The sequence below is a fragment of the Sinohyriopsis cumingii genome, chromosome 5 (genome assembly GCF_028554795.1).
Source record: "Sinohyriopsis cumingii isolate HCF-2022 chromosome 5, ASM2855479v2, whole genome shotgun sequence".
NCBI lineage: Eukaryota > Metazoa > Mollusca > Bivalvia > Unionida > Unionidae > Sinohyriopsis > Sinohyriopsis cumingii.
The window spans coordinates 127120876-127139319 of record NC_142965.1 but is presented as its reverse complement, the minus strand read 5'-3'; the positions used below and the strand labels follow the sequence as shown (position 1 = coordinate 127139319).

General features: G+C 36.5%; 1 pseudogene across 1 annotated transcript; it reads left to right on the top strand.

The window, feature by feature from the left end:
- The first annotated feature begins 5369 nt into the window (after positions 1-5369).
- LOC149800156 (excitatory amino acid transporter 1-like) lies at positions 5370-18275 on the top strand (annotated as a pseudogene). The gene is made up of 10 exons (XR_016421097.1): positions 5370-5631; positions 6068-6142; positions 6503-6625; positions 8601-8679; positions 9231-9400; positions 10508-10634; positions 12762-12995; positions 14981-15175; positions 15948-16071; positions 17367-18275. The product of XR_016421097.1 is annotated as an excitatory amino acid transporter 1-like (transcript).
- Positions 18276-18444: the final 169 nt, after the last annotated feature.

Below are 18444 nucleotides of genomic sequence, written 5' to 3'. Positions count from 1 at the left end.
TATATTGGAAATACTAAGGAACTCATTGACTGGATTAACACTATTTTGGGATTCTTGTCAGTTTGTGAGTGACATTCGGGACATTCGGGATTATTGGAATTCATTCGGAACATTTTATATTTTTGGACTTCCGATAGGACATTCGGGATTATTGGAATTCATTAGGACCATTTTATATTTTTGGACTTGCGATATGACATTTAGGATTATTTGGCATTTATTTCATATCATTGTAAGTTCCTCTTAACTTTTCGTTTAATAAGTTAGTGAATTAAATTTGTGTTGATTTTACTAAACTTGTTGTGTTGCTGATTTCTGTTAACTAGTTTAAGACTACTGAGTGCTTGTCTGTTAATTAGTATAAGACCATTGACTGCTTTTCTGTTAATTATTTTATGACCATTGAGCTATAAGCAGATAGGTACAAGAAGGTAGATAAATGAAGATAGGTATGTAGCTAATGTGATATGTATCGGCAGAGTGGATTTGAAAAATGGAAGGAGATTATTATGTCGGATTTTTTTTCTCATCTAAAACAAAATTAGCCAAATTTCGTTAGTTGACTTTTTCACAGAGACAATTAACTTCTGAATGAAGCACGTATGAATTACTGAATAATTCTATCATGTAGGGCATACAAATCCACAGACATCGATGATAACTGTACCGATTTAACCGTCGATAAACACAACATCGATAGATACAGGGGCGGATTAAGGCTCACTGGTGCCCTAAGCACTGACAAATCTTGGTGCCCCCGCCCCCTTTCCACGCTGACCCAGTCCATTTTAGCTGTTAACCCTAGGGTGCACCATGATCAAGAAACAACATTATGATCAATTTGCACTAGTTTTATCATATTTTTTTTTACAAATCTTCATTCGTTTTCTTTCTTTTCACCCTTTTCTCAACTTTGTGGTGCCCTCTTTGGCCCTGGTGCCCTAAACACGTGCTTAGTCTGCTTAATGGTTAATATGCCCCTGGATAGATACGTACTATTGGTACACACGATTATCCAAATGTCGCCTAGGTCGATCTGACATTATATTTTACAGATTGAAATAATTATCAAACAGATGCGTAAGCTTGAGATTGGTATTGTAAAAGGCCGTCTCCATTAACATGTGTAACGATAATCAACGCCTTCTAAGACCATATTCCATAATAATAATGATGATACATCCCGGTAAAGTTATAGTGTCAGGAAAACGGTGTTGCGGGATACTACAACAACAACAACAACAATAATAATAATAATAATAATAATAATAATAATAATTTCAAGTAATGAGGTCAATAACATTTACTGGGTTAATAATTTCCCAAGGTTGTTTACGGGTCAGTAAGTCAAGTCCAACTGAGCCCGTACTAAGGTTGTACACGGAATGTTACATTTTTGTTCATTAAGAACAAATTCCACGAAGGTGTCGGATGCATCAGCCCGATTCGTTCATTAAGTGCGCTTTTTTTATCGGCCCTCCGCGAGTTAGACTTTATCAGTGCCATGGTCCAAGAGAATGTGCATGGAATTACAGCTTGCTGGGAGTAGACACCGATCAGAGTCTGCTTTCAGTGCAAGTTAGTTTCTATATTTCACTCAAGTAGTGCATATTGTATATCAAAAAGGAGATGAAACCTGTTTGATGACGACGCCGTAATTTTTATCACAGGGTGGAATTCATTAAGAATATATACACATTCACGCGTGCGTGTATCCGAGTGAGCGCTCTCTCTCTCTTTCTCTCACACACACACACACACACACACACACACACACACACACACACACACGTACACAAAGACTCCAGGGTCATCAATACGTTTTGATAGAGTCTGTGCCCTAAAGGATAAGGAGACATTTCTACTTGTGGTGAGGCCCATAATATAACATTTTGTTTATAATTTGATTTGAAAAAATGGAGCATCTATGGTAGATCGTCCTGTCCGATTTTGATGATCAACCTATACAACACGAACATACATTTTTAGTTATAATTTAAAATGGACACGTATATAGGCCTAACATACGAAATGCAGCAAATGAACAAAGACAGAGATGCGAAAGATAGACCCATTTCTTCCCCTTCTCTCTCTCTCTCTCTCTCTCTCACACACACACACACACAAGACTGGTCATGACAACTATTTGTACTAATCAGCACCAGGAAAAAGTGGAATGATAGGGAATAATGTGCTTGATAATGACAAATATAAACATCCAGTTGAAACAACATTAGTGAAAACATATTACTTTCAGTGTTATTAGTAAGCTAATTCAAATCTTTAAATAGATGATACGAGAAAGAAATACAGAAAGAAAGAAACAGAGCAAAAGAAAACAAAAATAACTCACTTAGAGAAAAAAATTAAAAACAAATTAGTTATAGATATAAATTCAAAATAGAAATATTTTATTTTCTTGGAGTCTCAAAGTCGTGCTTTGTTGGAAACAGCCATGCACTTTACTTCTACACGTAAAAATGGTGATGTAGTGCTAAATAAAGAAGTGCACGATGTGAAAAATAAATGTATACACGGGGGGATGGGGTGCATAAACATTTTATCATAAGAACTTCATTAGACTTGTCAGGTCAAGAGATTGACATGATTATGTTGTGCTTCATAAAACCTATCCAGAAATATGGACCTTTGTGACCTAACTCATATATTATTTTATATGAGTTTTTATATTATGCAGATGCGTGCGACATTAAATTTGTGCATAAAAACTGTCCCCTGCCCCCTAAATGGTTCGGCACACATTAGTGTTCTTCATCAACACTACAGTCTCCAAACCGGAAGATATACCACTTCATCTGATTTGATTAGCTGATGAAATTAGATATTATGGTAATTACGTTGGTTGCCAAATCATGACCCCTATGCGGTCACTGTCAGATCTTCATGTATAACAGTGGAGATTTGATTTTAATCAGATTAAATTATTTGTATGACCCATATTGACAGGGACAATAAGGGATGAGCTAAGAACACGGTTTGTTTTATTTGTCTTTTTTTTTAAAGAGGAGTGCAAACAAGAATACATTTGAAACTTGCATGGGTTAGATGGTTTTTAAAAGAGCTTCTTTTGTAAAAAAATAAAACATGTTCTCGATTAAGTTTGTAGTTTGCGAAGTCTTTTGAAGATGCAGAAATACTGCGAAATTTGCGGCTTTTGACGAACATACGAATACACATAAATGTTTATTGAATTTCTTCACTAGATTATATGTAATCATGTTACAGTGGATATTATGTCATTTTGACAACTTATTTTATGCGTTCATTGTAGCACAATAGTCAGTTCAGATATGATTAAGACCGTTGCAGAAATGCAAGCTAGCAATGAACGCTGAAGCACTTAATTTTTTTTTATTATCCATTTCACATGGTCCGCATCCAGGTACCAAAATGATACTCAAGAAGGCTATGCACGCATACTCTTATTGTCTGTAAAAATATGAATTTGATTGACGCATATGGACCACCCGCCAATATAAAGATCCCGAGATGATATCAGAAAGAGAACACACAAATACATGCATGTGCGCACGCACGCACGCACACACATATATATTAATTCTTGTTTCATTAAGCCATAATTTAGTACCAAGGCAGAAACGGGTTGGTTGGGATGGTGGTGGGGTTTAAAGTAGGTCACATATAAAATTCGTTTCTACTCTATGATAGGCAGAATAAAAGAAATAAAGGCATGTAGGCACATCTTTTAATTCCCCATATATATATATATATATATATATATATATATATAAAGGGTAAGCAAGCTTGAACATAGTATGTGATTTTGCGACACCAATACAGCAATGCAATAGCTAATTAGAACCGGCGAATTACTTTCATATCTTGCACAAATTAACATAATATTTGTATAGCTTTTCAAAGGTGAAGCTATAGTTTGTATACGCATTTTGCCACGTGGTTCCGTAATGCAATTTATTTCAGGCGTTAGACTAGTACTTATGAAATTCAACTATATATAGCTACAATATAGTGACTGTACATCATGCAACGGACACCTTACCGGTTGTCGTATTTCAAAACCATACTAGTTTACATTTTGTCATAGAACATGGTGTAACTTTATGATGCAATGTTGCATCAGCACTTGGTATACATGCCTCGCCCCCCAACATGATATTTCATCACCGTGCTGGCATTGTCTACACGAAACTAACACCGATAAAGGGGGAACTAATAAATGGTCCGTATAGCATGGCTTTGTATATAGCGTGGCCTTGACGGAACTTGAGAATACCTGACACTCCTTTGCTCATACATGATACATGTCAAATTCAGAATGAGACGGACAAACTGAAAAGCGGACTGTCCGGTATAACACCGCCCTATGTGTACATTGTTCACAATATCTTGAATATGTCTGATCACATCGTCACGGACAGATCCATGATTTTTTAATGAGTTTAAAATGGGCTGGGAACTTTTGATAAAACGACCGAGTTTATTCGGTTTTGCTCTGAAAAATTGCAATCGTTTTGGCCTGAAAAGCGGGGAAGGGGCGACCAAAGAACCATAACCACTTGTAGAGTCGTTCCTGTGTCACTTTATATATATATATATATATATATATATATATATATATATATATATATATATATATTCGGGCAAGTTGTCCGTATTGGGTAATGTGTGTGTGTGTATGTGTGCATCTGTGGGTGTTATGATGATTTTCAGTAGTTACATGGCTGTGTGCAGGGACGTTATGGGGCGGGGGGGAGGCAAGGAGGCACACACCCCCCGCCCCGAATTTGCATGTACTGTAAAATGTAAAACTGATGTTGCCTATATACGAAAATCAACAAGCCCGTCAGGTCCCCCTCAAATCAAGTTTTGCCCCCCCCCCCCCAAGATATGCTCCCCCACCCCCGAAAAAAGTTGAAATGATTATACTGGCTGTGTGATTATACTTTCTTTCACATGAAAGGCCAAATATCTTTGTAGTTATGTTGTCTTTCTACTCTTTTTTTTCAGCTGCGACTTTTAGAAATTTAAATCATTTCAAAAAGGGAAAGAATATTGGTGATGACAGGAGAAACAAAATGATGCGTTACGTTCTGCATGAATACAGCAATCTTATACCATTTAATTTTGGGATAAAGCAAGTGTATACCTATGTGTCTATTCAGTATTTGCCTGTTATCTGCTATTATTTACTACATGTATGAATTTGAAAATTTAAAGGCGTCTTGCCGAGAAATCAAGATAGAAAGGCAATCAGTTTCATTGCAATGAGAGCCATGTTTTGTCTCCAGCATCCCATGTGTGTACACTAGTCAACAAGAATCAAAACCCCGCTTAACGGTTGTTCCTTATTATTTCCTTTTCAGACTCGTATATAAATGAATACAGATCTTTTGACTGGAAAACATATTGAAAAATACAAGTACGATGATGATTACGATGAAGGATCATCGCCGTCGTGTTCGACATCTTCTTTATCGATGTCATCCAAGAGAAGACAAGGTGGCTGTATTAGATTTCTGAAGAAGAATTCACTGCTTCTTTTGACGGTACTCGGAGTCGTTCTTGGCTTTGTACTTGGCTTTTCAGTTCGTGAGGCACGGCCTTCTGAAACTGTGCTAATGTGGCTTGGTATGTATATCTGCCAAGTATAATTAATCCTTTGTATGATTTTTAAAATATTATTTTTGTTCTCTGACATTAAGGTGCATATCAACTAAAGGTTACCTTGATCGATTTTGCATTAGGTGCAAATATTTTATATATTTACTTTGACAAATTATGTAATGATTTAAATTTCTAAACATGTATTAGGGCCCAATGTAGACTTTTAAATAGGTATAATACATATTTGCTCCGGGCTTTGTTATTTCCAGAACATATTATATATTTGTCTTGGAACATTATCTATCTATCTGTCTGTCTATCTATCTCTCTATCTATCTATCTATCTATCTATCTATCTATCGTTCTGGCCCGCTTCTGTAATTATGCTGGCTCTATGTACACTTTAGGATCTATATTGGCATGTTTCGCTGTATAGGCACACCAACATTTGTATTTTTAGGTTTTGGTCGTGAACTGTACCTACGAATGCTAAAAATGATGATTGTACCCCTGATATTCTGCAGTGTGGTCGCAGGTATGTTTCTCAATATCACAAAAGCGTGAACGCCTGAACGTCAGTCAAACGTTCAAATAAACTGTGTTTATTATTGAATCATCAATCACATCTGCGTGGAAGAAATGCAGATGCGATTTAGTAATTATTATTGAAGACATTGTTACCATCTCATATTTGTTATGTAAACGTATATTAAAAATTATGTATGACAATGTTTGCGTGCATGTGTATGTGATCATGCACGCATGTATCTATGTAAACAAGCAAATATTCATGGAAGCATTGTGCGTATTTACAACTATAGTTAATTGCTGTTTGTCTGTCTGTACTTATGTAAATTAAGTACGTATGCATTTAAATATATTCATTCTTTTACAGGCACTGCATCGATGGATCCCAAATCGAATGGCAAGATAAGTTTGGTATCATTCATCTTCATCCTAGCTTCAAACGTCCTCAGCGCTGCTGTTGGCCTGTCTCTTGCCCTTATACTTAAACCAGGTACGTACTAGCTTCAAACATTTTCAGCGTTGTGAATGAGTGCTCTTACACTCATACTTAAACCAGGTACGTCCTACCTTCAAACATTCTCAGCGTCGTGATTGAGTGCTATTACTCATACTTAAACTAGGTACGTCCTAGCTTCAAACATTCTCAGCGTCGTGATTGGTGTGCACCTTACACTCACACCAGGTACGTCCTAGCTTCAAACATTCTCAGCGTTGTGATTGAGTGCTATTACTCATATTTAAACTAGGTACGTCCTAGCTTCAAACATTCTCAGCGTTGTGATTGAGTGCTCTTACACTCATACTTAAACCAGGTACGTCCTACCTTCAAACATTCTCAGCGTCGTGATTGGTGTGCACCTTACACTGACACCAGGTACGTCCTGGCTTCAAACATTCCAGCATTGTGACTGAGTGCTCCTTACGCACATACTTATCTCAGGTACGTCCTAGTTTCAGACATTCGCAGCGTGGTGATGGAGTGCTCTTACACTCATACTTAAACCAGGTACGTTCTAGCTTCAAACATTCTCAGCGTCGTGATGAGTGATCTTACATTCATACTTGAACCAGGTACGTCCTACATTCAAACATTCTCAGCGTCGTGATTGGTGTGCTCCTTACACTCACACTCAAACCAGGTACGTCATAGCTTCAAATATTCTCAGCGTTGTGCTTGAGTGCTTTTACACACATGCTTAACCAGGTACGTCCTACCTTCAAACATTCTCAGCGCCGTGATTGGTGTGCTCCTTACGCTCACACTCAAACCAGGTACGTCATAGCTTCAAATATTCTCAGCGTTGTGATTGAGTGCTCCTTACACGCACACATAAACCAGATATATCTTCGATTCAAACGTCCTCATTGTTGATGTTGGCCCGTCGTTCTATCTCATACGTAAACTAAGTAAGTCAAATGTCCTCAGGGGTGCTTTGACCTGACCCTTTCCTTCATAATTAAACCAGGTATATCCTCGATACAAATGCCCTCAGTGTTGTTGTTGTTAAGTATCACTTACCTCATACATAATCCATGTATAGTGGATATTTAAAGCTGTTCTTTTGACAATTGAACTGATAGATTTTAACATATAACCAGTCCAAACATTTTTATGCAATTATTCTAACGCGTTCTGAAATCCAAGGTATCTGGGGTTGAACATTAAACTGGGTAATATTTCACTGCAACTTCTTTGCCATCAAAACTGAATATTTTTCCATAGATTTTCGTTTCTCTTTTAATTATGAACTTTCAAATACTATAATAAATGGGGGGGGGGAGTTGAGCGATGTATAATACTAACAATTTTGCCGTCTCAGAGTGAGATGTGGAGACTATTATTAATTTAGCGGTCCCATAGTGAGATATGGATAATTTCTTACAATTTAGCAGTCTCCGAGTGAGATCATGAAAATAAATCTCTTGAAACTGTTCCTTGTTAAATATTGTAGCCCCTATGAATAAGCATTTGCTAATAATCGTAGACCAAACTGTAATCTCCTACTTTTGCGCAAACTCGGCAAATGGTTGACTTGCGAAAAATACCTGCTTTGTGGTAATTGGTTTGATAAGACTGCTTCATTATGCATTGCAACATTCAAGGTTATTGCCTTTTGCATAATTAACTCAAGATAGATTACTGAAAATTGTTAGCATCCACAAGTTGAAACAAACTAGTCGAAACATAATAAATTTAAAGGGGTTTAATATCTGTAGAAATAGTCATATAAAGTTTTGCAAACACAACTGTTTTTCTGTTTTATGTTATATTTGTTTGTCTAGTCTCTGTTTTGTATTTATCTTTGAAAAAGTCTCATTAAGTCGAAAGCACACACACACACACACACACACGCACACACACACACACACACATATATATATATATATATATATATATATATATATATATATATATATATATATATATATATATATATATATATATATATTTCCTTTCTGTATAGGAGCAGGTGGTACTCCACAAAGTAACTCCAAGGTGGAAAATGCTTTACAAACCCAAGATATCTTGGCTGACTTAATCAGGCAAGTTTGTTGAAAATAAAGTTTTAGCGCTTACATTTTTATAAGCAAGAGCCGATGATCCGTTTCATATTTCATTATAATGTAATAAGTTTGATAAACTGCATTATGTCTGCGTATGAGAGATTCAGATGTTAATGTAAACATGTCGTGATCACAGTTCGCTGAGAGGTATATCGTTCCTGAAATCTTCCTTCACTCTCTCTCTATTTCTATCTGTCTCTCTCCCTTCTGACAGCCAACCTCACCCACACGTCCCAAACCACCATCAAAGTCCTCAAAGAGGACCAGCGGTTAAAATGTCTCACGTCAACTATCATAGTTTTGGAGTCAACTTGAAACAGGATCGCATTGGCGATAGCTCATGTCTACAGTATCCTCAAAGCGCAGATATTAAAAGTGATCAGCTGATATTGATGGGTTCTTGCTATGGTTAAAATAAATAAATAACTAAATAAATAAATAAATAAACAAACAAATATTAATACGCCAATATAGTGATATTCAGTGCATGCGAGGCAATAGCTTGTTTTTATTTAATCTTTTTTTTGCAGAAACATCTTTCCTGACAATTTGGTAGAAGCGGCTTTCAGAAAGACCCAGACTCGGTATTACAAAGAAGATATTAGTGGATCCCAAAATTTTACCAATGGAACTTCTATCACAGAAGCATGTTTTATTTTGACCAAAGAGATAGGAAAAACAGATGCTGCTAATATCATTGGTATGCATAGAGACCTGGCATTTTAATTTTTAAATATCATTTAAAATAATTCATTTTCGTACTGAATTTACATTAGGTACATGTAGACTTACGTAGTATACCTTATGACAGGCGCAGTTTGAAAGAAAAAATAATTAGAAATAATGCGTTATCAAGGTTGTCTCGAAACGATGTCATATTTAATTTAATTTAACATTATGAATTATATTAAAACATTCCTTGGAAGAACATATTTTCATGGTCATTATTTTGATTATCAATCCTTGTGTTAAATATAGGTAAATTCGCTGGTGTTTTACAGACTGAAGAAGTAAGAGAATTACCGCATATAGTCGCTTATAGGTCATGTCCAACTGCAGGTTTATGGACCCATATATGCCGTATCATAATGAACCGGCAGATCTGGTACTATCCAGCGTGTTAGGAGTAATTAGGAGAAAGAAAAAAAGAGAAAAAGAAACAAACCCTGACTATGCGACTTCAGGTCAAGGTCTATGTTGTTTGCAGATGAATCCCACTTATAAGCTACTAATGACGGTAAAGGCATACTTTTATCAGTGGCAAATGGGGGCTTGCATTGTAGAAAGTATTTTCGATTATTTAAGTGTAACCGTGAGATTGTTGTTGTTGTTGTTGTTGTTTTGGGGTTTTCAGCACACGATAGACTATGCATGGCGGCCAGTATTAATGGCGGAGGATGGCCCGGAATACCTCGGAAAGAACCACCGATACACGAGAAGCTACTGGCAAGCTTTCTCACATACCCACATTGGCCGAATCCTAGACTCGAACCCACGCAGACAGAGGTGAGATGGCAGTGATCCGTAACGGCCACTCGGTCACTGGGGAGCCCTAACCGTGAGATAAACATTGGCACTGATTCTGTTTTTTATTTTTTAAATGGTTTTATTCAACATTATTGCATCACATTTATAAACGTACTGGAACGGTTCATGTAAGCCACCAAAATGGATTGGTCAAAATAAAATAGTTGCAAAAAGTAAACGATAAGGGCAATAAATAAATAAAAAATAAAGAAAAAAAATAAATATATTCTAGCCGTTTTGGGTAGTTTTTATTGTGTTTTTTTTATTCTTTTTTTTCCAGGTATGATTTTGGCTGCAAGCCTATTGGGTATCGCGGCTGGGTCGTTGAAGGAGAAGGGGAAACCTTTTCTGGATTTCTTCGTTGCTTGCTCCGATACCGTTGTTGTTGTTGTTCGTTGGCTGATGTGGTAAGTTGAATTATGAGCGCTTTAATATAATCAACTGAACTCGTTATGTCCAAATAGCGATGACCCAGCGATAAGCGCTTTATCCTTGTGAACTGAGGGAAGCGGATTCGATATCTAATAAAAATAATAATAATAAGGACTTTTTATAGCCCCTAATCTTTAGAAGCTCTAAGCGCTTAACAACATTAGACAATACCTATAAGATAAAAAAACATATAATGATATGAGTACAACCACAAACACCATGAAACTAGATAATATAAAAAACATGCTGAGAATATTTAAGGTAGGAAACGTTATTAGGTCTTTAAGTTTGTACTTGCAGTCGAAATAAGTGAGTTTTGAGAGCACTCTTTTATGTGATCACTGTGTCTGTGTCTACGTTCAGTGGGCAATTCATTCCACGTTGCCGGGCCCTGGTATGCAAAAGAACGATGTCCGTATGACTTTGTTTTCATAACGGGAATAATGAGTATACGATTGTCAGAAGAGGAGCGTAAGTATCTTGCTGGTGTGCACACATGGGTGAGGCCAGATAGGTATGTTGGACTAGAGTCCGTCAGTGAAACAAATTTTGTGTTTGATTCTGGATCGAATGGATAGCCAGTGTAGGGTACAGAGCATCGGGGAGGTGTGCTCTGATCGTGGTACTCTAAGTATGATCCGAGCAGCTGTGTTTCGAACGTTTTGAAGTTTTTGGAGTAGATATTGAGATGAACCAGACAGAACTGAGTTACCATAGTCCAGTCTTGAAAGTACTAATGGACACACAAGTGTTTTAGTGGCATCAACTGAAAGATATTTGCGAATGGGGCTGGTACGTCTCAGCTCAAGATATGCAGCCTTGCATACGTTCATGACATGTTGGTGCAATGTGAGAGTACTGTCCAGAGTAAGACCTAGGTTTCGTACTGATTGTGTGAATTTAATGTTGGTGTTGCTGATATTTATTGTTTGAGGTAAAGGATGTGAATGAGAAAGTATTTGTGCTGTATTCGGAATGACCTCGATTTTATAATCATTTATCTGCAGCTTGTTACATGTCATCCATGATTTCACATCAGAAATGTACCTCTCTACACCTTGGATGGTAGTATCAACTTCAGTTGGGTGGCTAGAGTTGTATATTTGGGTGTCGTCAACGTACAATTGGTGAGACACTGGATGATGATCAATGACACTTGAGGGCCGCTGAGTGTACAGAATGAAGAGAACAGGTCCAAGAACAGACCCCTGTGGAACACCACAACATAGATCAACTGGGCTGGAGTGTATTCCATTTGCAGATACAATTTGTGTCATGTTGACCAAGTAGGACTTGAACCACAGTAAGGCTGCATCATGAATGCCATATACATGCTGGAGACGGTGAAGTAATATATCATGGTCTATTGTGTCAAATGCTGCAGACAAATCAAGGAGGGTGAGGACTGTAATCTTTCCGCTATCCAAAACAGAGAGAATGTCATTAACTACTTTTAGAAGAGTAGTTTCAGTACTGTGGCAAGGGCGATATGCAGAATGTACATTGATAAAAGGACTGTTGGAATTCAGATGAGATACAAGCTCGAATAGAATAAACTTTTCTAAGATTTTTTATATGAATGGGAGATTAGAAACTGGGCAGTAGTTTTTTAAATCGTTATGGTCTAATGTTGGTTTCTTCAGCAGAGGCGTTGCAATGGCAGTTTTGAAAAATGATGGGAATTCCCCTAATGAGAGAGAGGTATTAATAACATCAGTTAGTGAAGGCAATACTGGATCTACCATCGGATAACCCCAAACAGACTACAATAAGTATGTCCTTGGGCATAGCACATTACTTCCCTCAGCACTATTAATAGAACCTTCATGTTGTAAGGAACCAAACAAAAACAACAAAAAAAACCCCAATCATTTTAGGATATTTAAAAAAAATCTTTTTCGAAGCAAAACGCAGGTAAGATATCTGCGGAGTATCTTTATCAAGACGACTTTCTCCGATTTCTTAGGAAAAGGTCTAATCCACGGCGATTATTCTAAATATATTAATTGTTAAATGCAAAAGTTGGAAGATTTAAATGCTTCTTATCCTGCTATTGTTTGATAAGAAATTAATTGATAATAACCATTTCTTATATTTTTAAGGGCGACCCCGATTGGAGTGACAAGCCTTATTGCCGTGTCAGCGGCCAGTGTAGCAGATGTTCGGAATGTGTTCAGTCAGCTTGGCATGTTCATCGCATGCGTGACTATTGGAATTGCTATTCACCAGATCGTCATGATGCCTCTTAAGCTTTTCATCTTCACCACGAGAAACCCTTTCACATTTCTGATGAGCATCGCTAGGCCATGGATGATTGCGTTCGCAACAACTAGCACGTAAGTTTAAATTTCATGTATTTTCCATTTGTTATGGGCATGCTTTGGTTTCAATGTATTACTATGCCATTGTAACCAATCAGGCGTTGTTTAATGTTTCTGAGGTCCTTAAGAAGAATAATTACCTTTTTTGTTGTTGATTTTTCTTGGAGATATGTATAACGTCGAAATGTGAAACTCTGGAGAGCAAGAAGCATCATCAGTCTCTTGTTACTAAATTTAGCCTCTGCGATTTGACTTAAGACGATAAAGCGGGAAGGCGAAAATTTGCCTCCTCCGGAAATATCACAGGTACTAGCCATTACCGGATTAAACTCTGTCGAGGCCCTTAGGTCCTTAGGCAGTTTAAATCTTGGGGCCTTCCTTGCAAATTAACTCCTAATACGTTTTATCAGTATTATTTTGATCCGTTGTCGCGTGGCCCCTAGGTCGGTACCTACTCTGACTATTTAGTAATCCGGCACTGGTACTAACTATTCACTTCATTGCTTTCAAAGGCAACTATTTCCAGAAAAGGAAGAAAGCACTTTCCTTAACGTCTGATATGTTATGTCCATGACTTTACTTAATAGAACAACAAGGTAGTCTATGTAAACGCGTGGTCAGAGCTAATGTATTGAATTTCATCGAGAAAAAAAATTAAATTTATTAGTGCAGCAGTATTTTATTATGGGATTAATATTACGTCTTTATATAAAAAAAGAAATCAATGATAAACGGAAAATCTATTAGTTAATTATTACATATTTTACAGAAGAAGAAAAAAAAGATAAAAACGAAACTGAGTGAAAAAATAGTTACTTTACTTGCCAAAGCAAACGCGTCACTATTTCATCAAAATTACGTTTTCATAAGTCTTTATACGTTTGGTAAAATTAGGCGTGAACAAGATTTTACCATCGTTATCGGCTGCTATGTTGCATTGTAACGGCTGCCATGTTGTAGTGTCATTTTACCATTGTTGTCGGCGGCCATGTTGTATTGTCATTTTACCACAGTTATCGGCTGCCATGCTGTAGTGTCATTTTACCATTGCTATCGGCGGCCATGTTGTATTGTCATTTTACCATTGTTATCGGCTGCTATGTTGCAGTGTCATTTTACCGTCGTTATCGGCTGCAATTTTGCAGTGTCATTTTACCATTGTAATCGGCTGCCATGCTGTAGTGTCATTTTACCATTGTTATCGGTGGCCATGTTGTATTGTCATTTTACCATAGTTATTGGCTGCCATGTTGTAGTGTCATTTTACCATAGTTATCGGATGCCATGCTGTAGTGTCATTTTACAATTGTTATCGGCTGCCATGTTGTAGTGTCATTTTACCATATTTATCGGCTGCCATGCTGAAGTGTCATTTTACAATTGTTATCGGCTGCCATGTTGTAGTGTCATTTTACAATTGTTATCGGCTGCCATGTTGTAGTGTCATCCTTTGAAGATTGCTTCCCACGGTATTTTCATGTTTAACCTCACCAAATAACTTAAAACAGTGATTTTTCTAATTTAGAAAACTAGTCAGCTAAAAAAGGTAAAACATAACGTCAGCCGACAACAATTTAGAGAAAAAAGCCTTCACATAATTTCTTATCAGCTGTACAGATAATGAAAGTTACTGAAGCTGACTTGATCGGCATGCGTTTTGAAAATTATTGTTTTGGAATCATCATGTGTAAGTGATTAATGAGAACTGATTTTTGCTGATTATGGACATATTTCATTATGTCGAAGTTGTAAAAATTATTATAAGATTACAATGATAATTTAATTCTGGTATGGTAAATGTATAAAGTTTACGGTTGTCTATTTTACGCGACGAGTCAAATTTAGGAACGTTGATTGTCATTGTTTAGATATAAATAAAATCAGGAAGAAATTTAGAGGCAAGTGTACATTTCAGATGTTCGTATTTAAATAATTAATTGTACAAGATTACGATATCTTTTATAATTTACGCTCAAGTTTATCCTAATCATGTGTCATAGGGCGGTTGCCATTCCAGAGATGAACCATGTCTGTGAAGAGAAGCAGAAAATTGATAAAAGAGTTGTCCGCTTCGTTATCCCATTTAGCGTCACGCTTAGCTGCAATGGTGGCGCTGTGTACATCGCCAGTTCCTGCGTCTTCATTGCTAATCTATCAGGTTCCTCCATCAGCATTGGGGATATACTAATGATTGGGTACGTTTTCTTCCATGCATCTGTATGTGTGAGCATGCGTGTTCGTATTTGTGTGTGTTTTTATATCTGTTGCTGTATGTGAGAAAGCGTGCCAGTAGCTTCTCGTGGGTCGGTGGTTCTTTCCAGGGTTTTCCGGGGTTCTTCCTCCACCATTTATACTGGCCGTCATATATAGCCTATCGTGTGCTGAAAAATGGCGTTAAACTCTACAAAAACAATAACTTCTGATGCTAATGATCGGGGTTGTTTAGTCTGTGCATCTGTATCTGCCAGTGTGTTAGTATACGGCAGAAACGTTTCAGCTTGCTAACTAAAACAAACATAAAATTAGCAGTATATCAATATAGTTAAACGCGAAACCTGTATCTGATATCGTTCTATATTAAATGAGAGTAACTTGCAAATTTTGATTGTTTAATAAAGACGTCTAAATCTATTTCATTTTTTTAACTTTTTCAATTTTATTAGGAAGCATTTTTTAAAAATAAAGTACACCTTCTATTATTGCCATAATGCCCGTTGACTTTCCATGGCCAAAGAAAAGTTACAATTTTAAACCGGAATACACCCCGATATACTTATTACAGAATTTGTTGTTGGAAAAGTGACAGTCAGATTAAGACAATGATAAGACTGATAACAATACTACTACTAATAATAATAACGACAATAACAACTATTATTATTAGTATTATTATTATTATTAGCATTATTAATGCTACTACTACAACACCAACTACAACTACTATTACTACTACTACTACTACTACAGGCTGTTAACAACGATTGCTGCCCTCCATTCCAAGCGCCAGTGTCATGGCGGTTGTCATGATTCTTACCTCAATGAGTAGACCTGTCGGGGACATAGCTCTTCTCTTGGCAGTAGAATGGTACCTGTAAGTATAATTTTTATTTATGTTCCATGCATGTGGCTGAACGCATGCAGCATCAATCCTTTTTGTCCGTCCGTCTGTGTGGTCGTTCATTTGTCTGCCTGTATTTAATTCTCGAATGCGCAAATTCAACTCTTGCAACTTTTAATGAATTTAATTTTTAGCTCTGTGGGACTACATTAAATTTATGATTTAAGATGAGTATATCAACCATTAGTTACTAATTAACAAATTTTATTTTCTACTAAATAATGAAACAAATTATTATACTAACGGAGGCAGTTTGTTATAGTTATGGCGCTGATATGATATCACATTAAACGAGTGAAAACAAATATAAAGGGGAATAATTTACATGGTACGTGCCACCAAGATTCAGTAAAATAACGAAAGTGTCTACTTTTTGTTTTGGGCAATCTGTGTTGTCCCTGTATGTTTTTACTGTCTAATTGTCCCATTTCAATTAACATTAATTATCAGTCTGATTAATATCCGATCTCCACTGTCCTACGCGAAGATCAGAGAGCGACCGCTTAGCTGTCATATTCTGGTGACCTGTATTATTACGATAATTACCATAATAACTTTATCAGCCAATCAGATTAAGTATTGTAACTTTGCGTTTGGATGACTTGGCAGTATGGCTGAAGAGCATCAGTGTGTGCCAAACGATCCAATTCTCTTTCAAATTTCCGAAAGCTGCATTTTTATTAGGTAGTTCAGCAGATCACCAGAGCATGACCCATCAGCTGTCGCTGTCAAATCTTCACGTAAGACAGTAGAGATCTGATTTTAATCAGATTGAAATAATTATATGTCAATAATGTTTGTTTTAAACATTGTTTTAAATACAACAACAACACTGTACCTCATATTCAGGAATTTAGAATCCTATTCAAAATTAAGTAGTTTTGGAAGTAAATAACACTGAAGGTAATGTAGGTTAATTTCGCACACGCGTAGAACGATTTTCTTGCTATTGGCATTGTATCCTAATTACTGTACGAATGCAAATCGTGGCTTAAGTCACTAGAATCAGTACGAAATGATTAAGGCCAATACTGTATTTATTAAGCTGCGAAAATCATATCTTCTCAATACATGTCATTTGTATCCAACAGTATGAAGTCAATTTAGTCGTTTAAGCTTTGTCTACTGACACAGTAATGTTTGTTAAAGTATTTGACTTGGAATGTGTTGATACATCTTGTATGAATTTGAGGGCACGAAATATGATTCCTAATGCATATTTATTGATATGCTTCTTACCTGGATGTTTGTCTTTGTTTTCCATACAGGGACAGAATACGATCTACGAGCAGCGTAGTTAGCCACACATTCAACGCAGCTGTCACGTATCACCTCTGCAAGAAAGGATTAGGGGAGCAAGACGAAGCTTCTATGAGAAGAAATGAAACGAAAATGACTCTCCTGAGCAAAAAAGAAGAGAAAACGGAAATATTGGAACGTATTAATGTGGTGTGATAGCTTTATTGCTTTTTTAAAACGTCTTCTTCTTTAAAGGTCAAGGTCATAATCACACAGAAGGTGCACCTTAGTCGAAATGGCAGCTTATTCATATATAAGCGATCTGGAGATTGGAATTTATGTGATACTTTTTTGATCCGAGAAGTGCACATTTCTTCATGGCAGAAAATAAATGCTTTCGGTAATATTTGCTGACAAAGTAATGTCTACATTCCTCTTTTTTGCATCTGCTAAAAGGTTGTGATACTGTTGGAAGTTCCGTCATATGACTTAGTTCTTTAGTACTTACGAGTCAGCGTTTCTGTTGTTAGGTACGGTATGTGATTTTGTACTTACAACTGAGAGTTTCTATTCAAATGTACGGAATATGATTTTCTTCTTACATTTTAATGATACAACAAGTTTAAACTGCGATTACCATTTGCTATGTTTCGGTTTCATCTATACTAGTTTTTACTAGTCCCACATGACACATACCTTTGGTTTTGTTTCCTTCATCAACTTTATAGACTATAAATCATGTAATTTATTTATCAGTGACTGCCATTTCGTATGCATTCACATGGTTTCATTTATTTATTTATTTTTATTCTTTCTTTCTTTTTCTCTTTCTTTCTTTTCCGCTAACATTGTTTAAAATGTCAAATCGTTCTATTCTGGTCGATTGATCGATCGAGAAAGACTCCATTGTGATGCTTACGTAATACACTAGGGTTGGTTGTTGTTTTTTTTTTTGCTTAGAAAGTACTACCATTGTTTTGCTTGGATGTCTTATGAATAAGCTGTAAATCTGCCATGCAATTATAAAAATATTACTTTAGTGCATATTTTTCTTTTATTACAGTTGTGTTAGACTTTTGATATGTATTTTTTCAAAAGAATCTCAAT